Raw genomic sequence first — 25,336 nt, forward strand, 5'->3', positions numbered from 1 at the left:
GACCATCCCTGTCTCATGCATATTCAATCTACCTGCAGAGGGGATCCACGGTGAGCATGCGGAAGGTACGCTTGTCACTTTCTGCAACTAACAGCCTTGGGCAGGCATCCTGTCCCATGAATGCATCTAGAAAAGTCTGGATTCTACTTTGTGTTTGCTAGGACTGGTTCCAGTAGAAACTGCCCCTATAAATCCATTTCTGCCTCTTTTTAACCACTTTGGAAGACCTGCTTATGTTTCTCATATCAACCCCACACTCATTCTCCTACACTTCCTAAAAATATGCTCTCTGACTGAGCAAACTTTGAGAATATCTTGCTTTGCAGGATCCTACCCCAGACACTTGAGACAACAGTTGAAGTGAAATTTCCTCTGGCAGTCAGCAGGTGCCGAAGGTATGGGGGAGGTGCTCACAGAAAGCGAACTAAACCAGGGCGCTCCTGGGGCAGCTGTGAAGTCACACTGTGTACACAATGCCTGACCCGCTCGTGGGTGACTGGCCTGGAGTTAGGAACCAGATTCCAGGAAAATTACAGCTCTGACTAGCCCCGTTTCTCCCACCAGATCGGTACTTCACAGCTCTGACACCCTAAAACCTCTCCACTGTTTAAAGACTGAAGCTGTTAGGAAATCAGGAATCCCTGCCAGCTAAAAGCAAGACAGAGTTTGCCAAATAGTTGTGTTAAAAAAAAAAAGTCAAACGTGACCTCTCTGCCTACTTAAAGGTCAAGTTAAGCATATCCCTACTGCTTCTGATTAACAGGATGAGGAAAGACAAAATCCATGCCTCCCCTTGTTGAAGGGAGAGTTCACCACAACAAGCAGAGCGTCATTTACTAGGCTGCTTTCAGACAAATCCACTCAAATTTACCTAATTACAGTATGCTCTCTGCCCAGCAGCTTCTCCAGCAGAGCCCAGTGAAGAAAGGAATCAGTAATTGGTCAAAATGTATCAGGTCTTTCAAGTGGAGAAGTCTCTGCAAATGCCATTTCACACAATGGATGTGTTACTAAAAGTTTTTGATAGAGAGCCGAGGAAATGTGAAGCCAGGGGGTATCAAAGGAAATAATACACCCTGCTCAACGCATGTCTCCCTTCATTCAATCAGTGAGCATTTATGAGATCTAGAATGAGGTTACTGATGCCAAAATGAGATTTTAGTACTCCTGCCAAAGGCACAAATATATAGAGATAGAGAACTTTAGTGATGAGGACAGAGGCAGTGTGAAAATAAATCCTGAAGCACCTACATTTGCCCCTCTGATTTTCCTCCTCTTACACTAGGTGATGGTTTGCATACCTAAGTGAAAGTGAAAGTGAAAGTGCTCAGTCTGACTCTTTGTGACCCCACAGACTATAGCCTACCAGGCTTCTCCGTCCATGTGATTTTCCAGGCAAGCGTACTGGAGTGGGTTGCCATTTCCTTCTCCAGGGGATCTTCCCCACCCAGGGATCAAGACCAGGTCTCCCGAATTGTAGGCAGATGCTACCTAAGTAATGATACCCAAACCTAGCAAGGCATGACTGGGAAGGTGTCAGGGCCTGGCTGAAAGAACTTCATAACCAGACAGGAGAGAGAAGATAGCAGAGAGAGAAGGACCAGGGGGAGCACTCGGAGAACTGTAAGACAAGAACTAACTACAAAGGAAAAGAAAAATAAGCTGTGTTCTTTTGCACACTCTTATGTTAGTCACCTGAAGACAGAAAACAGTTTTCAATGAATCTTTCTCACGTGCAGTAATTCATGGACATCAAAGTGATACACAGCTTTTCATCCCAGGGAATGCTGTATCATTAGAGGCTTTTTCATGCCATGAAGTCTGATAATAATAGCTTTCAAATAAGCACCTTAAAGAACTTAGCCATGTCAGTGCATGCAAGTGTGTGAAGTAGCTTCAGTCGTGTCTGACTCTTTGCAACCCTGTGTACTGTAGCCCGCCAGGCTTCTCTGTCCATGGGACTGTCCAGGCAAGAATACCGGAGTGGGTTGTCATGCCCTCCTCTAGGGGATCTTCCTGACCCAGGGATCGAACCCACAGCTCCTGCGGCTCCTGCACTGCAGGTGGATTATTTACTGCTGAACCACCAGAGAAGCCCCAGCCATGTCAGTAGACCATCATAAAATGTGTAGTGAGGTCCTGTATTAGCCAGACACCTCTGTGATAGGTGCAAGGGGAATGTCAGTGGTCAACGCGGACATTGACATCAAAGAGGACAGGCACACCGCTGATCATGTGGGCAAGTCAGTGAGTCAGGGGCAAGGGCAGACGGGAGAGTGGAGGCAGACAATGAACAAATAACTAGCCCTGTTGGGTGAAAACAGAGCACTCATCTCCAGCAGGGCATGGATCACTCCTCCCCACCCTCCATGGCTGGGGCCGTGATGTTATCTTCAAATGAAAAGGGTCTCACCGACTGTGCCTCTGAGTCACAGCTCCAGGGAAGCCATTCAACTTACAGGAAAGTTCAGGCGAAAGGACTTTTATTTCTGTTTATTTTCTAATCCAAGTCAGTGCACCAGGCCTTCAAATGCCTCCAGGTGACTGAGTCACGAACACTCTTGTCACTGGTACTTGACATTAACTAGACTGATTGCACCAGAATAGAAACCAGCTGCGTGATAAGTGATGACGGCGTCCCTAAGCTGGGGCTCCTTCTCCCTTCCATCAAGACTTTCAAAAGTCAGCAGGAGCAGAGGACAAAATTAGTATCTTTCAATGCAGAGAGGCTTATCTTCCCTTACACTAAGATCAACATTTAATGATGCTCTCTCTCAATTTACACCATTTTATAATAGCACTTTCAAACTAAACAAGCTGCATTTGAAGTAAGACTTTGTGTTTCATTCCAATTACTCGATCTAACAGTGGGCATTATCACCTATATCAATTATGTACATTTTCATTCTGACAATATAAACTTCTGATAGTATTTATTAAGTATCTGCTTCACACTGAGAAACAGAGACTTAAAACTTTCTATCTGATATGAAGGACTGGATCACTTATTCAGAGAGAGCAAGTACATATGTATGAAATAATTTATAAACAAGCAAGTACTATGGCATATGAACAGTGTTAATTCACAAATTGTAAAAGTGCAGTTATACACAATTGGAGAACAGGATCATGATTCATCACACTTCACAAGCTTCAAATTCTGTATGATAGAATGAAATTAAGAAGAGAATGATCAAACAGGCTACAGTTTCATTTAAGAAAAGAAGGCTTCCTGGTAGAGATGAACTGCAAAAGTTTATTTATTTATTATAAATAAAATAAATACATATATAGGTAAATATATATTTATATATTAAATATTTATAAATTTATATATTATAATATTGTAACATATTATTATATATAAATATATAATATTTATATATTAAATAATACAATATATTGATATATACATATATTAATAATATAATATATATTATGCTGCTAAGTCACTTCAGTTGTGTCCAACTCTGTGCAACCCCATAGACAGCAGCCCACCAGGCTCCCCTGTCCCTGGGATTCTCCAGGCAAGAACACTGGAGTGGGTTGCCATTTCCTTCTCTAATGCATGAAAGTGAAAAGTGAAAGTGAAGTCGCTCAGTCGTATCTGACTCTTAGCAACCCCATGGACTGCAGCCTACCAGGCTCCTCCATCCGTGAGATTTTCCAGGTGAGAGTACTGGAGTGGGGTACCATTGCCTGCTCCATATAAATTTATAAATATTATATATTTATAATTAGATTGTTATATATAAATTTTATATATTATATAATATATAAATATATTAACATTTATTATATAAACATTTATATAATATTGTTTATTATATATAATATATTATATATATTATATATAATATATAAATTTATACATAACAATATAATTATAAATACATAATATTTATAAATTTATATATTATAACATAATAATAAATATATAAAATTATATATTATTAAATATATATTTATACATATTAAAATAAATATATATCTATAAATATGTGTATAAATAAACTGCAAAATATTTATTACATATATGTGCCCTGATTCAAAGCTATCTCTAAGCAGACACCAAGTCTTCCTCCACCAGGGCCTCCCTAGGGTGCCCAAGGCCACAGACAACTATTTTTGTGGGGTTCCTATCTAAACAATTTGATTTAATAGTGTGTTGAAAATGTGTGAGCATTTTTTATATAAAGTGAAACACTGATGAAGATATGGAATAGTGGGGAGGGAAAATGTTAGCGCCAAGAGTGCATGAAAGGATGCGCTATGGTGTCCAGATGCAATCTCTTCTTCAGATCCAGGAACTATTCCTTTGTGACTTTTGTCAGGTATGTCATTCTTGGCTAATTTCTCTCTCTCACTTCAATAAAGTGGTAAAAGTATTGCTATCCCTCAAAATTCTATGGCTCTTGGGAACCATTTGTATGGAAACAATTACTGATCTTGCCTGGGCCACCCCAAAGCAACTTTTGTGCAATGCGGGTTGCATCATTACTCATGGTGCCACATTATCTATGAACACTGGCCTCATACAACTCTCTCTCAGGTCATTAATATACTAATTGATGACTGTGCAAATTCACATCTTATCCAAAATATGGAGGAAATGTGTGTATAATTCTTTGTCTGGTTATATGGAGCTTACAATTCAAAATTGTCTAAGGTGAACGTCAAACAACCCGTTTTCCACCAGGTCGTCTTTTGAGCTCTTTATACCATATGCACTGCATTCTTAGAATGTAAACTCTTTCAAGGTTACTAGAGCTCTGATCTTCCCAATACTGTTACCAGACCCATGCATGGAAGGAGAGAGTGGTTACCCTTCATGAAGGAATGTCTATTCCTTATCCAGCATAGTTTAACTGAGCCGGGAAAGCTCAATGTCACCACATCACTCAAGAGGCAACTCTGAGAGGACATTTATCCAAAAGACCTGCTGTTTCAGGGGAGCAGTGGTCTGGAAAGCCCTTGGAGAAGACAGTCCTCTTGAGCCTGACTTTGGCATAGAACTGGCAGAGGGGGTAGGTCATTGCCCTGAATGCCAGGGCTAAGAATCCTACAGGATAAAGGATGGTTGCTGCCCTTCCCACTATCCTCAGATGCTATGAACTCAGGAGCCAAATTGCATGTGTGTGCACCTACACAAACACCCACAAGGCTCAAATACAAGGGTGAGTGAGGAATTACCCAAAATCAGACCATTTTGGTAGTCCAATCTCATGTGATTCCATGAAAGAAATTCTGCTCTGGCCAGAAGGAACAATCATCTTGCCAAACGGTCCTCCTGGATCTGGGGCTCATCCAAAGTCCTGGAAAGATCCCATCAAATCATAGAGGATGTGAGTAAACCCTAGAGAGGAAAAATGGAGACCAAAGGCCCGGTGGATCCAGGGCCAGGCTCAGGGAAACCAATCCCGATGGCACTGTGAGTCCTAGTCAAACCACCAGACAGAGAGTCACAAATCACCAAAGCCAGTGATCTGGAGCCTGGGACCCATACACAACCAGGTCTGGACTCGGATCTTCCTGCCTGAATTGAAGCCTAGTCTGTGCATTACAAAAAAAGACTTGGCAAATTTCAAGAAAAGCCCTTCAGTATGAAGGATTCCTGAGGCCCAGAGGTACATAAGATCCCATAGACGGCAGCCCACCAGGCTCCCCCATCCCTAGGATTCTCCAGGCAAGAATAGTAGAGTGGGTTGCCATTTCCTTCTCCAATGCATGAAAGTGAAAAGTGAAAGTGAAGTTGTTCAGTCGTGCCTGACTCTCAGCGACCCCATGGACTGCAGCCCACCAGGCTCCTCCGTCCATGGGATTTTCCAGGCAAGAGTACTACAGTGGGTTGCCATTGCCTTCTCCAATAATGATATACACCCTTTATCAAATATTTCTGGCAAAGAGAACTCTAAGTGGCCAAGGTGTTGATAAGGAATCTAATCCTCCATTTACAACAACATTTTACACATCTGATGATGTGTCTTGTCTTTCAGTATGCATATATTTCTATTCATAACATAATATGACCTCTGGTCCATCACTTCTTGCCATGACACTGGTTGAACTGGCATTGTGGGAGACAGTTGGCAGGAGTATTACTAGAAGCCATTCTTTCACTGGGATAGAAATTATTTAACTAGATGCAAGAAATGCTTGGCAAACTACATAAATATATCCCAGTAAATCCAAACTGCCTGTATTACCAGCACAAGCTCCTCCCAGACTGATCTCAAAATACCCATGGTCACCCAAAGCCATCTGATATAATGGTAAATATACTAAAAAAGAAGTTGGACTGCAAAGAAATTTGGTCTTAATACACTGAAATCAAAATATCTTACTTTTGAAAACTTTATAAAAGTATATGCTCATGTATTCACATTACTGTGTCCCTGCTTTGGGCCATGGAAGGGTCCCAAATCTCTGAGAGGCCCTAAAAATTCAGTTTCATAAGCTTCATGAGAAAAGCCTCCTCTGCTACAGAGCCACACAGCCTTCTAGCACAACAGTGACGTAAACATCTGGATTTCTAAACCCATGAACTTCAGCACGTTGCATGGGCTCAAGGATTTAATGGGATACACCGCTATCATTTACGATCGTTCTTGTTTGATGACCTGTTTATTAACTTTAAACGGAAAGGGTAAGAGTAACTCATGCACCTCTGACTTGTCTTGCTGGAAAGAGACAAACGACCTTCTAGAATGACCACTGTTACTACTAGTCTTGCTGAATTTCTCTGTGAAGGCAGGCAGAGATCTGGAGTGGTTTGACAGCCACCCTGCACTGTTCAGCATAAATCTGACTTCAACATGGCATATTTTTTGGGCTAACTTCTTTTTGACATGGAAGGTAACCTGTAAACCACAGCTCTCTCTTACAGAATGTCTGTTCTTCTGTAAATCCACAAACTAACTTTCCTCATGAAATCAGCAAGAAGTCTCTGGGATCAAGGGAAACCAGCTTCTATTTATTCCTCCTATCCATTCAAAGCAGAATTCTAATATTTTGCATATATAACTGCTTAATTATGTTTCTGGAACTGACACCATGATTATATATGTTTACACTGTTACTAATGTTGTAACGTTCTTTCGATTCATCTGTTTTGTGTTTCTGCATTATTTTTCATAGGCTTCTCAACTGCCAGATCTGCTGGGATGGTTTTTAAAGAATTAAATCCATCAGAGGGGACTATCTGGTTCTCAATTATCCCACTTGGCTCCCAACAACCATTCAGAGGGATGAAGGGAAACAGAAATAAACACCATTTTCAATGGAGCAAGTAGGCAGAGAAAATCCCAGACTCCAAATTAAACCAAGTGCTGCCAAAGGCAGCCGAGATGGCGTGATGAAGAAAGACTCTGTGGGCACGGCCACAGAACACAGGGAATGCAGAGTAGCTAGCTATGGTCAGCCACGAAATCACTAGCAAATATAGGCAGCAGAAGAAAAAGGATGGGAGATCTCAGCACCAGCACAAACATACCTTTAAAAGTTGAGAGAATAACCCCCGAATGCCATATCGATGTCCCCAGGTAGCAGGAGCCAATAAAGGACACCAGTGAAATGAACTGATGATGAAAGTCCTCCTCAATAAAGTTAGGTCTGGAGAGACCAAGAAGACATACCCAACAAAGGCACCACATGTAAAAGAAACAGCCTGTCATGGTCGCAACAGCAGAAAGAGCCTATCACTTAAAAACTCAAAAGGGTACCCTCTCTTTCCCCTCCTGCCAGGGTCCAGCCCCAGCAGGATCCAGGGGTACCCTCAGGATGACGGCTTAGGTGATAAGGATAGCAAAGTGGAGAGCAGGGCTTGATCTTCCTTGATGAACACAGAAAGCCAATAAAGCTCCCGTGTTCCAAGGAGTCATCCTGAAAGAAGAACAGAGAGAGAAAAGGAGGGAAAAGGAAAAAAAGAATGACATGGGGAGACCAATCTTCGGTGAGCGAGGCCCATAAGTTTATTTCAAAAGGAATTTTTATACCTTGACTTATACATAGAGGGAAATGAAAGATGCAAAGTCATACAGAGTCAGTCCAAACATTATATCTGTTTTGTCTTTATCAAAACCAGGATTTTTTCTGCATACCTTTCTCATAAACAATGTTCTGTACATTATCTTCTGGCCTTGGAGGCCTGTGGACATTTTATGACCCTTTTATAATAAAGGCTGATCAGCCATAAAACTTATTTTCCCTTAAAGTGTTTTTTCTTTATTTCTCCCAGCCTCAGAAAGTACTAAAGAGAGTTACATTCTCACAGAGCAAAGGTGCAGTGAGTCACAACAAAGAAAGAACCAATTAGCTCAAAGGTCTGATATGGTTAATTCCAAGGCTGCTACTTGTTTTTCTTACATTCCAACTATGTTAACCAATGCACTCCCAGGTGCACAGTGGATAAGGGATATGGGCACTTGGCAGCAAGCATTAGCCCAATAATGAAGCCCTTTACCAGTATTATCTATTCTAATAATTTTTCATCTCTTAAAGGACTCTATGCTCATTAGGACTTTTAGAATGTTTTGGCTTCCCATGCCTTTCAAGGTTGGGGAGTTGTGAACAATCATGTGTGCTAATATCAGAAGAGTTGGTGAAAGGCACAAAATAATAAGACAGACAGATTTTGGTTTTGGGGTGGATGCTCGAACAGATTCAGGGAGCCCCTTGAGGCCTGATCCGCCTTTGCCTGTCAGGTCTCTTCCACATGACCTTTGTCATGGGTGGGATCTCCAGTGGTGGCTCCCAGCACCCTCCCTCTATTATCACCATAGGAACCTCCTGTATACCTTTCCAGGAAATTTCAGCTCATTGGGATATGGATACCAAACACCATCTATACCTAAAATCCATATGGAAAGAAGACTAGGTGTAAATGAGCATCCAACTTTCCTTTTCCTTCAGTGATAAGAATTCACCAGCAAAAAAAAAAAAAAAAAAAAACTGTCATGAAATTTAACAAAACAGTCTGCCATAAATTTATTAAAAATTTAATGAAGCAATTATAGCTACGGAGAAAGATCACAATAGGAGGTGACATCTAGATAACAGGAGGAAATGAAATAGGAATAAACAGACATCAGGAAAAAATAAAAGGAAAAATCATTATAGATGTAAAGACAAAAGTGCACAGTGAACAAGAGAGAAAGCATGTTGGGAGGTCCCTTAACACTCATACAAGATGGTAATTAGAAATTTAACAAATGAAACAGAAAAAAATTTTAAATAAAATGATTAAAGAGAAAACAATAGAGTAGGCAAGAAACAGAGTTCTAACATAAACATATTTGAAGTTCCTGAAAGACAAAAACCAACTGCATGCAACAAAACACACATTTTTAAGTACAATAAAGTTTTCCTGGAACAAAAGAAGGCCTTCATCTATCAACTGAAAGTGCATACCAAGTATCAGAGGAAATTGACTCATATCAGTCAATACAAAAAATATGTGCTAGTAAAGATATTATCATAATAAAGGACTTCAACTGTAAAGAAAACTTCTTTGGGCAGTCAGGCAAAATGTTCAAGTTGCAAATATAAAAAAAAAAAAAGAAAAGAAAATTAGGCTGGTAACAGGCTTCTACCCAGCAAATTCAATACCACAAATCAAAGGAAGAAAACCTACGAGATACTTGAGACAAGAAAGTGCAAATAAAGGAATTTATATCCAGCCAAAGATTTTATATCTCTCAAAGTATAAGACACAGATTTGATTTCCCACTTCTAGTTCATGAAGCATAAAGGCTGCTGACAGTTTTGAACGTGTAATAAATCAGGGGCTACTGTTTACTCAGACTCTTCTTGAGAAAACCAACCACCAGAGGGAAAGCCCCTGCTGACCAAACTGGCGGGCGAGACTCTGGCAAAAGGCCTGGCAGCTAAACGGAATACACGTAAGCACAAAACTAAGACAAAAGCAAGGGTGGAAAAGGAGGCCGTAAATAACCTGACAGTGTAGGAATGATATGACTTTTAAACGAGGAAAGGTAAAATAAGCTTACTGCTTGCCTTTTCTCCCCCAAATGGCAGTCAGGGTAAATCAGTCAAAGGTAAGAAATCAAGTATGAAAGACTATGTGTATTTCAAAACACAAAGATAAATGCTCCACTCAGACCATCTATTGACAAAAACTGGGTAATATAGGAGAGAGTATGGCTAAAGAAAAATTATGTAAGCCAGTTAAATCATTGCTTGTAGCAGTGAACTTACTGACTTTGTTAAAAGAAAGAGGGAATTAAAGCCATGATGTTAAGGTGTATTTATAAATAAATATGCATTTATATTTAGAACAAAGAAAAAATCATCTTAAACATCAGAAAAATTATGTTTCAAAAGCAAATAAAACAGACTATACAGTGTAAGACCTATATATTATATAAAAATAATAAGCACATATAATTCACATTGAATATATACATGCCATATCAATAAAAGCAATAAGCACAACTCATCTTTTAAGAAAATAGCTTTCCAAATTAGGTCACAATTGAAAACTCCATTCTGTCGTATATACAAGTGGCACACCCAAAATAAAGTCATTCAGAAATGAGAAAGAAAGGATGGGGAAAACAGTGTCTCAAGCAAATGTAAATAGAAATCATCAGGAGTCATGATATTAATTAAAATAAAATTCAGGTTAAAAAAGAAAAGCACAAAGATGGGTGTTCTATAAAGATAATGGGTATAACCCACAATGACATTCACACAGTTCTGGATATATATACAAAAAATAATATACAAGCAACTTGCTGAAAGAAATTACAGGAGCTACAATAAGAAACAATACCTGGTAAATGAGAAATCTAATTTAGTGTTCTCAATCTGCAACAGATCAAAATGTCCATTTCCTCTAAGTTAATTAGTGAAGTTAACAACCATCCTATATACATGGACCACAATTTTTTCTTCTGGAGTTACATAAGCTGATCGATTATGAAATTATCATAGAAAAATAAACAAATAAGGATAGCCAAGGAAATTCTGAAAAAACAGTGACATGAGACTTGCCCCTTAATGTACTAAAACATGGGGTGAGGTCCAATAATTAAAACAGTGCGGTTCTGGTATGTGACCAGACAAATCAGTGCCTAGATTAGAAAGTCCATAAAGAGAAACAAAAACCTAGAAGAATTAGTAAGGATTAAGATGAGACCTCAGATCAGTAGCATTAACGTAGATAATTTAATAGAGGGTGCTGGGACAATCAAGTTCCCCTGGGAGAAGAATTAGTGGGGCTGAGGAGGAAGGATACACTGTAATAGATCAAAGATTTAAATGTAATCAATAAAATCATATAGACATGGCAAAAAGCTGGTGCAATTTTATTCATAACACTGGAGTGGAGGAGGCCTTTTAACCATGATTCAAAAACTAGGAGCTATAAAAAATGGATAGTGAAAGTGTGAGTTGTGCGGTCGTGTCCAACTCTGCAACCCCGTGCAGTAGCCCACCAGGCTCCTCTCTCCATGTAATTCTGTAGGCAGTTACACTGGAGGGGGTTGCCGTTCCCTTCTCCAAGGGATCGAACCCGTGTATCCTGCATGGCAGGAAGATTCTTTACTGTCTGAGCCACCAGGGAAGCCCATTAAAAAAAAAAAAAATGATTTAAGCGTGATGCTAAAAATAAAATAAATAAATCTACATTTTTTTAAAAATCAGCCAAAAAAAAAACCACCTGGGATAAAATATCATTAACTAATGCCACCCAAGACTAATGTCACTAATGTATAAAGGACTTTTCAAATCAAAAAGAAAATGACAGCCTGATAGGAAAACGGGCAAATCACATGAACAGAAAGCTCATAGGAGGAGAAATATAATGCTTAAACCTACAAACAGATGCTGAATTTCATTCAGAAATAGAGAAATGCAAAAACAATAAATTATCTTGAGATTACGTGATTCACCTATCATTTTGGCAAATATACCAAAGCTCAAGAACACTCTGTGAGGCCACTCACTACTTTGTTATTGGCAATTCAAAGTGGTTCAGTCACTACAGGGAAGAATGTGGCAGTACCTCCCACAATGACAGACTCCACAATCATATCCTGACAATGTATCCTTCAGAGATGGCTTCATATGTGCAAAATGATGTGTAAACAAGGTTTTCCATCAAAGCATTCCAGGAGTTGGGCAAAATCCTAAGTGTTTAGGTTGAGGGCGGCCTAAATAAATCACAGCAAATTCACAAAAATGGAATACTCTGCATCTGTTAAAGAAAATGAGAAATTTCCCTCCACCCTGATATGGAAAGATCTGTAAGATATAAGAAATGGAGAGAAGCCAAGTTCAGAACAGTACATATAGAATGCATCTGGCTCTTTACCCTCTATTCCTAACCAGATTTAAAACTCACAGTGCAGCGGGGTGGGAAGGAGGTTCAAGAGGGAGGGAATATCTGTACACATATAGCTGATTCACTCTGCTGTACAGCCAAAACTAACACAACACTGTAAGGCAATTATACACCAATGAAAAAATAAAGCAAGATAAACAAAAAAAAAGATATATGTGAAGCTAATTTAATAGTATTTAACAACTGTAATCAAGATTGCCGGGAGAAATATCAATAACCGTAGATATGCAGATGACACCACCCTTATGGCAGAAAGTGAAGAGAAACTAAAAGCCTCTTGATGAAAGTGAAAGAGGAGAGTGAAAAAAGTTGTGGAAAAGTTGGCTTAAAGCTCAACATTCAGAAAACTTAAGATCATAGCATCTGGTCCCATCACTTCATGGGAAATAGATGGGGAAACAGTGTCAGACTTTATTTTGGGGGACTCCAAAATCACTGCAGATGGTGATTGCAGCCATGAAATTAAAAGACGCTTACTCCTTGGAAGGAAAGTTATAACCAACCTAGAGAGCATATTCAAAACCAGAGCCATCACTTTGCCAACAAAAGTCCGTCTAGTCAAGGCTATGGTTTTTCCTGTGGTCATGTATGGATGTGAGAGTTGGACTGTGAAGAAAGCTGAGCACCGAAGAATTGATGCTTTTGAACTGTGGTGTTGGAGACGTCTCTTGAGAGTCCCTTGGACTGCAAGGAGGACCAACCAGTCCATCCTAAAGGAGATCAGTCCTGGGTGTTCATTGGAAGGACTGATGCTGAAGCTGAAGCTCCAATACTTTGGCCACCTGTTGCGAAGAGTTGACTCATTGGAAAAGACTCTGATGCTGGGAGGGATTGGGGGCAGGAGGAGAAGGGGACGACAGAGGATGAGATGGCTGGATGGTATCACCAACTCTTTGGACGTGAGTCTGAGTGAACTCCAGGAGTTGGTGATGGACAGGGAGGACTGGCGTGCTGTGATTCATGGGGTCACAAAGAGTCGGACACGACTGAGCAAGTGAACTGAACTGAACTGAACTTAGTCGTTCAGTCGTGTCTGACTGCAATCCATGGACTTGCAGCCCACCAGGCTCCTCTGTCCATGGGATTCTCCAGGGAAGAATACTGGAGTAGTTTGCCATGCCCTCTTCCAGGGCATCTTCCCGATTCAGGGCTCAAACCCACATGTCCTGCACTGCAAGCAGATTCTTTACCATCTGAACTACCAGGGAAGCCCAGCATTTAACTTAATGTATCCAAAAATCATTTTAATATGCAATCAATATTAAAAATTATTAATAGGATTTCTTCTTTTAACTCACACTCCATGCTTCTCTACCTTGTTCTCTATCTTGTTCTGGGCCTTGAGAGCCTGACCCTTGAGAATTGCTTCGATAGGGCCTCTTTGCTGTCTCACTTTGGGTGGGTTTCATGAGGAGGAGTCACAGACAGGTGGGTGAGAGGAGAGAGACCAGTGTATTTCCTTGTCACTTCTCTCTGCCTCCCTCCCAAACTTCTGACAAGGCTGCATCTCATCAAGACTGTTGACTCCTGCCTGGAAGACAAGCCTCTATGGGCCCAGCTCTCCCTTGGCTCTAGTAACCCTGATCTAATCCTGTTGTTCCATCAGGTCTAAGAACAACAAAGGTTTCCCACTAGTCTCCAAGGGTATCAACCTCCATTTTTCTCCCTTCACACTATCAACCTCTGTAAAAACTTGCCTTGTTAAATCTCTTCAGCTGAACTATCTTAATGGAATTCTGTTTCCTGCTGGGATTCTGATTTACATGGTATATGATCTTTTAGTGGTTGCTTGAATTTACATAAAAAATATTGGCAGACTATACAAGAAAGCAATCTGAGTGCTGACCTTCAAAAGGTGGGAGAAAACAGAAGTAGGCACAGAATTAGTCACTAAAAATGTTTTTTTGTTCTCTTGTTTAACCATGAGAACATATTAAATATTCTCAAGAACAATTTAAAAAGAAACAAAATGAGATGTATAGGATTATGTAGGATGATAAGATAAATCAAGTTTGGATGATTTTTTTTAAAAGGAAGCTTCTTCTATATATTAATACAAAAAATCTCCCAAGATATAGTAAGTGAAAGGGTAAAAATGTATATTAAATGCTTCTATTTGTGAAGAAGGAAGGGAGGGAAGAAAGGAGGGAGGAATATAAAATAAGGGAAGGAACGACTGAATATAAAAGTATGTGTGCACAGAATATCTTAGATGGTACACAAAAAACTTGTAACATGAATCAGGAGTCTGGGGAATAGGCATGGGGGAAGAATTACTTTCTACCTTATATTCTTTTGTACGTTTTTATATTCTTTTACTGAAAGTGCATAAGTAGCATGTGTTTATTTTAGAAAAGAAAGAAAACATGAATAAATTAAATTACCAATAATCCCAACAATTTTTATTTTCCCTTTTTGCCCACCTAAATTTTTTCCTTCCTTTGTAATGATCATGAATGCATTATGAATATTTTATAATGCAATCTTTGACAAGGCAATTTTACTTTCAGTAATTTATCGTAAGAAAAGAATTAAGGATGTGAGCAAAGATTTGTGTACAAGATGTTCATGGCAGTATTTTTTATAACAGTAAAAAACTGATAAAAACCTACATGTCAAAGTAGGGTATGAGCTTTGATGAAGTATGATTCATCCCAAAGTATAGCCTGGTGCTGCTATTAAAAATGATTTTTCAGAAAATGACTGATGGCCCTGGGAATTCGTCCATGCTCTACTCTTTAACACAAAAGCAAGTTTACAAAATACAGTTTGACTCAAGGATATGTATGGATAAATTTTTAAAAATTGAGTCTCTATTATTCATCTGTACCTCCAATCCTGGGAATCTTGGCTGGTCTTATGACTTGCTTTGACCTGTAGAATGTGCAGGCAATGATGTAATGTGAGTTCCAGAGCATAAGTGTTGGAGGCTTTGCAACTTCTACTTTCAACCTTTTGGAATACTTCACACCATACTTTGCTGTGAAGTCTTGTCCAACCTACTGGGGAATGACAGGCCAAGTGGAGAACTGGGCCACCCCAGCTGATAGCCAACATCGTTTGCCAGACACATCAGTGAGGCTGTCTTGGGAGGAACTGCAGCATTCCTTTGCCAAAGAATGGAATATTTAAAACAAGTATTTTTTAAATAGTAGAAGAGGAGTTTGCTGTCAGTGAGAATGAGAAGGAAGACCCTGAAATTTAGTAGGAATCCAGGAGAGGGATGGGGCACAGCAGTCAAGAACGTGTCACACACTGCTGGGTGGCCAAGATCAGGATAAGGATCTGAAGAAAGGGTCTTTGGCTTCATCTATCAGATGGCCAGCCTAATAACCTGAACTAAAGAGCAGTAATAAAGAATCCTCCTGCCAATGCAGGAGATGCAAGAGATGTGGATTCCATCCCTGGGTTGGGAAGATCTCCTGGAGCAGGAAATGGCAACCCAAATTCCATGGACAGAGAAGCCTGGAGGGCTACAGTCCATGGGATCCCAAAGAGTCATCTGTGACTGAGCACACAACATAGCCTATGCCTGACTTTATACAACAGGAGCGGAAACCTCTGATTAGTAGAATCATGGATATTTTTTATTTTCACATTTTACTTTCTTATATTTTTAATTTTTTTCTACCTTAGAACAATCACTAATAATATTGTCACTCATATATAATCACTATTAAAGAGAAAGTCAGAAACATATTACATATACATCATCATGAAGATTCTATAAAAGTTTTACATCATTGAAACTTAATTAATGCTTAATCTCAATGTTTAGAAATAGACTGGCTCTATCAAAGAAAATGCAAACCTTACTTCCAGAAAAGTTCAGCCAATTTATGCTCTTGCATATCTATTTTTCCTGTTCTTCTTCAACACTGAAGCCTTTAAAAAAAAGTCTTGGTTAACTCAATAGGCTAAAAATACACTGTTTTAATATTTCTATGTTTTGATCCTAATGAAATCAAAGTTTTTCCATATTGGCCATTTGTATTTCTTATTTGGAAAAATTCCAATCTGTAACTTTTGCCCATTTCACTATTAAAATAGTATTGATATAAAGTAATAGTTTATATATTTGCCCTATTTCATAGGAATAATGCAATTATTGAAACAGAAATCTCTTCAATCTATTTTAGGAAGTAGGAAACTTGTAGCTAGAGAAAAGGATAATCTCATAAAACCCACAACCAGGAAGTATTGGGTTAGCCAAAGAGTGAGTTTGGGTTTTTCCAAAAGAAATTGTGGGAAAACCCAAATGAGCTTTTTGGCCAACCCAATAAAACAAGATCTCTCAAGAACTGGAAAGCTCTCAGGCAGTTAGATTTTTCTCTCTCTCTTTCTCTGGGACCACTAGCCTCTTCTACTTCTCTCTTTGCATCTCTTCTTGTCTTCTTTTCATAGATTAGTCCTCTTGATAAGACTTGAAGTTGTATAGCGCCAATTCTGAACCCTAGTCTCCAGGGAATTGAAGCATGAATATTCCCTTGAGTGTATCGTAACCAGCTGTATATCTGTGTCTCCACATTCAAATGTGTGAGTCTGAGAACCTAATTCCTGGATTGTCATGCTCTGAGCAGGACACACACTTATTGCCAAATTAGACATGGCTAGGGAGAAGGCAATGGCAACCCACTCCAGTGTTCTTGCCTGGAGAATCCCAGGGATGGCAGAGCCTGGTGGGCTGCCATCTCTGGGGTCGCACAGAGTCGAACACGACCAAAGCGACTTAGCAGCAGCAGCAGCAGGGAGCTTGGAGTTGGAGAGAGAGGAAGGGCAGAAGACGTTCGTGCTGCCTCTGCCTGCCTATTTCATTTTCAGAGAAGGGAACAGGAGCAGCCACACAAGCCAGCTGGTAAACATCCCATATACCCTATGGTTCTCACACGTGCTGCAAACATTTTTCCTAGTCCATTTTAATTCACAGTCCAACATATTTGACAGTGGAAAAGTTTTGATGTAGTCATGCCTACCAATCTTTTCTTCAGCAATCAAAATTCATTATTTTCACACATTTAGCTAGTTATACCATAACATTTGTTGGAAAATGTGTCTGCTCCTTACTGATTTGAAGTGACATTTCTTCATATGCAAATATTTGTGTATATTTGCATCTTTTTTCCATTTCATTTATTGATGTGACTCTTCTGTTTGAGCGATGCCGGTATTCCCACCTTATTATTCTTTGTCAATATTTTCTTAACTATTCTCAAACATTTTTCCAACCAGATGAATTTCACACCACTACTTCAAGAGAACTGTTTCATCTGGAAGTAACAACTGTTTTGACCCTGAAGAAAAATCTGACCATAGCCTACATAAGCTGTGGTCTACTACTACTATATGTGCCTTTAAACTCTAGGATCACAGCTGTCAAGGAAGATATTCATGCTTTAACAGGATTATAGTGAGTGAAATTGAGCAGACTCTGCCCCTCAACTTCAACTCTCAGTGTGGATGAAATAGATAGCAATATTCCACTTTTTATTCTCTCCCTTTTTGCTAGAAAAGATCCTGATGCTGGGAAAGATTGAGGGCAAGAGGAGAAGGGGATGACAGAGGATGAGATGGTTGGATGGCATCATCGACTCGATGGACATGGGTTTGGGTGGACTCTGGGAGTTGGTGATGGACAGGGAGGCCTGGCGTGCTGCAGTTCATGGGGTCGCAAAGAGTTGGACACAACTGAGCAACTGAACTGAACTTTTTGCTGAGCAGGTAGAGCTGAATCTACATCACTTAAATACTTGCTTAATGAGACTCCTCTGCATGGGTTATCTTTCTACCTCATCTTATTGCACTTGCTAAAATTTTCAGAATAACATTAAAGAATAACACCTCTAGTGGACAGCCGTATAAGATCTGCAGAGACAATTTTGATGTGAATGAAATTATTTCTACATTTGCAGAGAAAACTGGGAAGAGAGAGAGAAATGGTGAACTTAGAAAGCTAGATTGGATTCAGGTCTTAATGTGTCACTAACAGTATGACCTTTGGAAAGTCATTTAAACACTGTGGGTATAAGTCTCCATTGTTCTCTCCACCTGGGATGTCCTTCCCACCCACCTAACTGCTCCTAACTCACCCAGACTCATCACTGAAGACTCAGCTGGGGAGTCTCTCCTCCAGGAAGTCAACCTGATCCCATCTGCATTAGGGGCTCCTCTTCTGTGCTCTACTAGCCTTCAGAGGTCAGTGACCTCGGCTCCTCCTTCTCTGTACCCTAGAACCCAGCATGTTATACTACTCCTTAAATACCACTTTTTTTTAACTCATTCCTTTAATAAGGGAATTGCCCTTCATAACTTTTAAAGGCCCTCATGGCTCCCAAATTCCAAATCATAGTATCGTAATTTAGGTTTTAGAACCAAAACTAGCCAGTCAAAAACTTAGCAGTTTATTTCAGCTATAAATACTCAGATAATTTCCTCAGGTTGTCACCTAATCTTCTGTTTATGGATATTCCTTAATTAAATGACATGAGTGAGAGAGAGAAGGTCAGCCTGATCAAAAGACAAGGGTTCTGGTCCAAATGTCACTATTTCCCAACTATATGATCCTCAATTTCTACATCTTTCAAATGAGTACGATGATTCTGGCCCTTCCTGTCCTATGGGCTTGTTGTGACGGACAATTGAGAGAACACAGTAAAGGAACTTTCATAAGACTAAATAAAGTGCTCTTCAAACACAATACAGCCAACTTCAATTAAAATGTTACACTAACAATTATCATTACAGTTATGTCTATTTCTCATAAATGTTACTACACAGAAATAAAATATAACATCACTCATACTGCTTTTATTATAGCTACTTATCATACATATTTAGTATATATATGGAGTGAGTGGAAAGTCACCCCCTCATGCTAAATCTCAATTTCAACCAAGTTCTGAGAGTCACTTTAAAATGACCTTGGCCAAGAAATAGCCTCTGTAATTAGTTTGAAAGAGGAATCAGTCAGAATGCCATTTCTCATATTTATTCCACAAACAGCATTTTACCCTCAAAATATATTACTTTTCACTTGATGAGTTATTTCTTTTTTAAACATGAAAAATAGAGTTAAGTCTTAAACATTTGAACAGGCTTCCAGATGGCTCAGTGGTAAAGAATCCACAGGCCAATGTAGGAGAGGCAGGTTCAATCCCTGGGTAGGGAAGATCCCCTGGAGTTGGAAAGGGCAACCCACTCCAGTATTCTTGCCTGGAAAATTCCATGGGCAAGGAGCCTGATGGGCTACAGTCAAAAAGAGTTGGGACACTACTCAGAGACTGAGCATACACACTTGAACTGGAAAGAAAGAGCTAGAAAGAAAAAATTCTCAAATCCTTTTTGTTTTTGCTGGAGACAACCAGCTTGGCTGGATGAAACAAACAGGTCACCAGTTTATACAGCAGAATGGACATGACAGGATAGAAAAGAAAAAAACGCTTTTTCTGTCTCACCATTCCCCTTCAGAGGAGCTATGCCAGATCCCCTTTCGCACTTCAAACTTGCTGCATTTGCAGGAGGGGAGGGAGCAACTGCTGGACCTCTTTTTCCTTGTGTTTTTATCTTGCTTTTTATTCCTAACTCATCTTCTGACCCTTCCAGATCATAAAACCATGGCAGAAACTTAGTTCTTGAAAAACATTGTGTTCAGCTAACACTGTGCTCTTTTAGCCTGGCAGATGTTGAAATCTGATTTTTTCTAATAACCAGAATTATGAAGATAAAACACAGGACACCCAGTCAAAATCCAAATTCAGAAAACCATTTATTGCTTATCTGAAATTCAAATTTAACTGGGCATTTTGTATCTAGATATTTTTAACTTGTTGTGGTTCCTCCAAGACACTCTTCAAGCTTTGATTGCTGGAAGATTTTTACCCATAAGTCCATAAGTGATTGCATCTGTATTCCCTATAGTTTCTTACTCTTCCCAAAGACCTTCCAAATCTGTCCTGTTGTGGTCACCCAAACAACAGGCCCTCTTGGGTGAGACCCATGCCATCTCTCTACACTGTAAAGCCTATGAAGGAGGTCTACTTCCAGGACAGAGAGTGCTTCCTGTCCTATTGCTATAGCAACAAAACCCTTTCAGCCCAAGGTAAAGGGACTTCCCTGATGGCTCAGTTGGTAAAGAATCCGCCTGCAGTGCAGAAGACCTCTGTTCGATCCCTGGGTCAGGAAGATCCACTAGAGAAGGGATAAGCTACCCTATCCAGTATTCTCGGGCTTCCCTTGTGGCTCAGCTGGTAAAGAATCCACCTGCAATGTGGAATACCTGGGTTCAATCCCTGGGCCAGGAAGATCCCCTGGAGAAGGGAAAGGCTCCACTCCAGTATTCCGGCCTGGAGAATTTCATGGACTGTATAGTCCATGGGGTCGCAAAGAGTCAGACACGACTGAGCACCTTTCACTAAAGGGACACACAAAGTTCTCCAAGTGCTCTCCTGGAAGACCATTTTCCTGGCGTGCTCCCTCTCATATTCTGAGACAATCACTTGAATATTCACACAAATAAGACACTAACACACACACACTCATACACACACGATACATCTTCAGCACTGGCTCAGAAAAACAGAAATGATAACTAAACGAATCCATTAAAAACTCATACATACCTACTTGTGAATAACGAAAACTTTAACAATCCTTGTTTGCAAAACTACATTTTTCTTCAAGTGCTTATGCAGAAACAGAGAATGGAAGAATTGATAAGCTAGGTTTTTATCCCAATTTATTTAATGAGCTAAAAAAAAGTCTCCACATGTAAATTAGCAGCAAGATATCTGATTAAACTAGACCAGTGACAGCATTTAGCTGGCACATGGGTCCACCCAGCCTGCTTAGATGCATTTTCTTGGCAGGAGCTTGTGGAGAGTTTGGGATGTTGACAGGCTAGAATTTGTGTATTTCAAAACGTCTGCACATCTATTCTACGCAGTCACACTCTTGTAACTGCAGAAAAGTGAGACTGTGCGATACAGCTATCTTTAATTCCAGCTTACATGCTTCATGAAAGGCAACTCCATACAAAGGACTGGAAAGTACAGACACAAAACTGCAACCTAATCAGAAAGAAAAAAATTCAAAACATTATCTCTGCTCCAAGCCTATATAAAGTGCAATACTGAAGGCCAGTGTTTCCTTTATTTTTCCCCATTTTAATAACAATGTCCAGCGGCGCTTTGAAATAATAGAAGTGCTTATGGAAATCTTTGCGCTTGTTGCCCAGAAACTAGAACTTCATTTGAATGGGCTATAAAATATCACACAGATTGGCCTATCTAATCCCAAGGCATTGCGCCCTCTTTCTCTTCGGTCTATTTTCCCTCCCAGTACCCACAGGAGGGTACCCTTTTGATAGCAGCATCCCACTCTCCATCCCTCTTCTAAGTACCCACACCTTGGGAGCCCAGGAACTATTAGGCTCCCTGAGCCTCCCCAAACTATCGAAACATACACCTTCAATGCCTCATTGCACAAAAGCATTATTCCAAAAATGTCCAACCCTTCTAATAAAGCTAAACTCAACCAAGGTGAATGATCTATCACATCTTGTTTCACCCTCACTAAATACTTCTTGTCCAAAGTAGTTTACTTTTTGTAACCCTTCAAGCCTTTCATATCTTTAGAATTCGGGGACAGGGGGATTCACCGTTACCTCTTAAGTCATGCACAACTGACCATTGCTGCTATTCACACTCATGGCCAAGTGTTTCTAGAACCACATTTCAGGGACCACCCATGGAATAGTGTCTGCTCATATTCATCCATTCGTTAATCTAAGAAAACCAGGTTTCATTTTGTTGGAAGATCAAACTGTGGCACATGGAAATTTTCCAGAGATCCTTTGAACACCAGCTGAGCCACAAGGGAAGCCCCCTTTGAGCATACACCAATTCAGATCAGGCAGCGTCAGTCTAAAAGTTGTTGGGGACGCTCAACCAATGGAAGCTGGGGAGGGAAGGTTTACAGAGAAGACACAAAAGCAAAGCAAGAAAATTATTGGATTGGGGGCTCCACAGTAAAGCATCTGCCTGCCAATGCAGGTTCAGTCCCTGGGTTGAGAATATTCCCTGAGAAGGAAACGGCAACCCACTCCAGTACTTTTGCCTGGAAATTTTCACGAACAAAGAGGCCTGGTAGGCTACAGTCCATGGGGTCACCAGAAGAGTCGGTCATGGCTTTGTGGCTAAACAACAGTGTGGTTTAGGCAGTTGCCTTCTTTTGGAAAGGCTGGTTGGCTGTTTATGACAGTTTGCTCTTAAGTTTCATTTTCCCAGATATGAACGCACTGACTCTGGCTTAGGTTCTGGTTTGTTCACACAGGCAATCAAGGCATTGGAGCTACCTCCATCTAACGGCCTCCTTGCTTAATGACATTAACAGTTTTATCAAATATGTTCTCTTTTAATAAACTATTAGTTGCAGTTAAATGAATCAAGCATTTCTTTTCTTTTTTTTTAATTTTATTTTATTTTTAAACTTTACATAATTGTATTAGTTTTGCCAAATATCAAAATGAATCCGCCACAGGTATACATGTGTTCCCCATCCTGAACCCTCCTCCCTCCTCCCTCCCCATTCCATCCCTCTGGGTCGTCAAGCATTTCTTTTAAAGCAAACATTAACCCAGACTTCAGAAACAAGCTAGATTGCAGGTATCAGTATGATATTGGCTTGGAGGCGGGAGGTGATGCTCAGGGTTGCTACAATCCCATAATCAATAATGTCAGCTGTTTGTCCCTGAAGGGGATGTCCTGGCCTGTCTGATCTTGGTTCGGTGCAGATTCTGCCCTCAGAAAGGATTTTGTTCTCCCTTCATCAGAAATAGCTCTGCTTGCTGAACAGATGGGAGAGACAGTAACCGCGATATCAAGGCATATGGTTTCGAGAACAGATAGGAGTAGTCATTCCAAATATTAGTACAGTTTCTTTCAGGTTTTCATGGAAGTGACACACATGAATGTCAATAGGCAAAAATAACAGATAGCATTTTCAACCATCTCAAAATCTACTTGGCAAAAATCAAAAGTATCAACTGCTTGGCTTGCATTCCTAAAGTACATTGTGCCATCTGTACTGAGAATTTGAGAGGGTAAAATAATTAGGTTGGGCCTAATAGAAACCAGGTTTTTCATTCATTCACTCAACAAATATATATTGAGCACTGAATTTATGCCAAACACTGCTGGATTTGTGGGATAAAATGATGAACAAGTCAGTCTTTGTTCTACAGGAGCTACTGGTCTAATGGAGGGGGATGATAAAGGAAGTGAGGGTTACAACGTGGTATGGTAAGTGCCAAGATCAAGGACAGCAAGAGATGCCCTGGCAAGCTGGAGACACTCGTCCCAGTCTGAGGCAGGCTGTCCAGAAAGATGGCAGAGAAGTGGTACCAAAGCTGAAATCTGAATGAATGTGGCCGGACAAAACACAAGGGTTGGGGGAGGTGGTCTAGAGGAGAACACTCCATCCGCGTCAAAGATGTAGAAGAGACAGGCAACAAAGACAGTCATGTCGAGTTTCAAACAAACCACTGGAATTGAACTTTGGGTAAAAAAGAATGGAATAAACTCTATAATTGGAACTTGTTCGCCAAACATCTATGACTTAGAATGCAGCATTATTTCAGGTCCTGGTCTAAAGTGAAAATAAAGAGTTGGAACAGATCACCTTTGAATTACATACTATAATCTAAAAAGTCTACACAAAAAACACAAGTTGAGATACTTAAAATAGTTATGTATTTACATATAATACATATTATATATATACTTATATATATTTTACATACCTTACATAGATGCATATATAGACAGATGGAAATGTGAACTATAAAATATATAGAGAAATACGTGTGTGTGTGTATATATATATGTATGGCTTCCCTGTGGCTCAGAGGTTAAAGCGTCTGCCTGCAGTGCAGGAGACCTGGGTTCGATCCCTGGGTCGGGAAGATCCCCTGGAGATGGAAATGGCAACCCACTCCAGTATTCTTGCCTGGAGAATCCCATGGACAGAGGAGCCTTGTGGGCTACAGTCCATGCGGTCACAAAGAGTTGGATGCAACTGTTATATATGACATCTAAATGATATAACCAAAATGTTTCATACCTTGAAGTTTGGGGATTTTTTAATTCTGCATTACATTGAAAATTGTTGCTTTCCAAAGAAAATGCCCAAGACAACGGTGCATGTACCACCAGTCAAGCTGTTAATTAGGCTGAGAGATTTCAGGATCACTTTTTCAAAGACACTGAATGAAAGGTGAAGACAGTATAAAGGTTGAAAACATGCAGTCCTACTAAGACTATGCAAGCATCCTTGGAGAATGTACCTATGCATTATCAATTTCATAGATAAGTTTCATATTCTAGCTGATAGTCTCCTAACATGAACCCTTAACAGAGCTACAGCAGGTTTATCTAACTCGAAATTCTCCAGCTTTCATCCAGAGGCAATTGAGAGATTCAGGCGGTTCAGGTAAATTAACGACAATCAAAATCTTACTCTAACCGTCGGTAGCAGAACACAATATGTATTTTTCATTATTAATGAACATTTGAGGCAAAGCCAATAACTGAGAAGATGGCTGAAATGGGTTTCACCTAATATGCTTATCCTGATTATTTCCATAAGGCACCCCTGAGTTACTGAAGATGGTAGCAGTGCAGAAAAGAAATTTAATGAAACCAAAATGCAGCACCTAGAAGCAAGATGAAATGTTCCATGCTATCCGTAAGCAGCATGCCCGGTGCCTTTGCTCTGGGTCACTTCGCAGCATTTCCTGTGAACTCTCCACCAGGCTGCTCTTGTCAGGCAAGTACTGAAGATGAAATGAAGGACGAATAACACACACACAGATTGCTGAGAAAGAGGAAAGCAGTAAAGTCTATTTATAAATCCCAGTTTGAGGAAAACCTACCAAAAATTCAGAGGTAAATAAATTAGAGACTCATTTTACTATGTTCA

General features: G+C 40.0%; 1 long non-coding RNA gene across 11 annotated transcripts in view; it reads right to left on the reverse strand.

Moving 5' to 3' along the window:
* Window positions 1-25,336, reverse strand: part of LOC129635788 (uncharacterized) — a 240,093-nt gene that overhangs the window by 121,842 nt on the left and 92,915 nt on the right. The gene's annotated exons all lie outside the window — the stretch shown is intronic.

This window comes from Bubalus kerabau, chromosome 21 (genome assembly GCF_029407905.1).
Source record: "Bubalus kerabau isolate K-KA32 ecotype Philippines breed swamp buffalo chromosome 21, PCC_UOA_SB_1v2, whole genome shotgun sequence".
Lineage (NCBI taxonomy): Eukaryota > Metazoa > Chordata > Mammalia > Artiodactyla > Bovidae > Bubalus > Bubalus kerabau.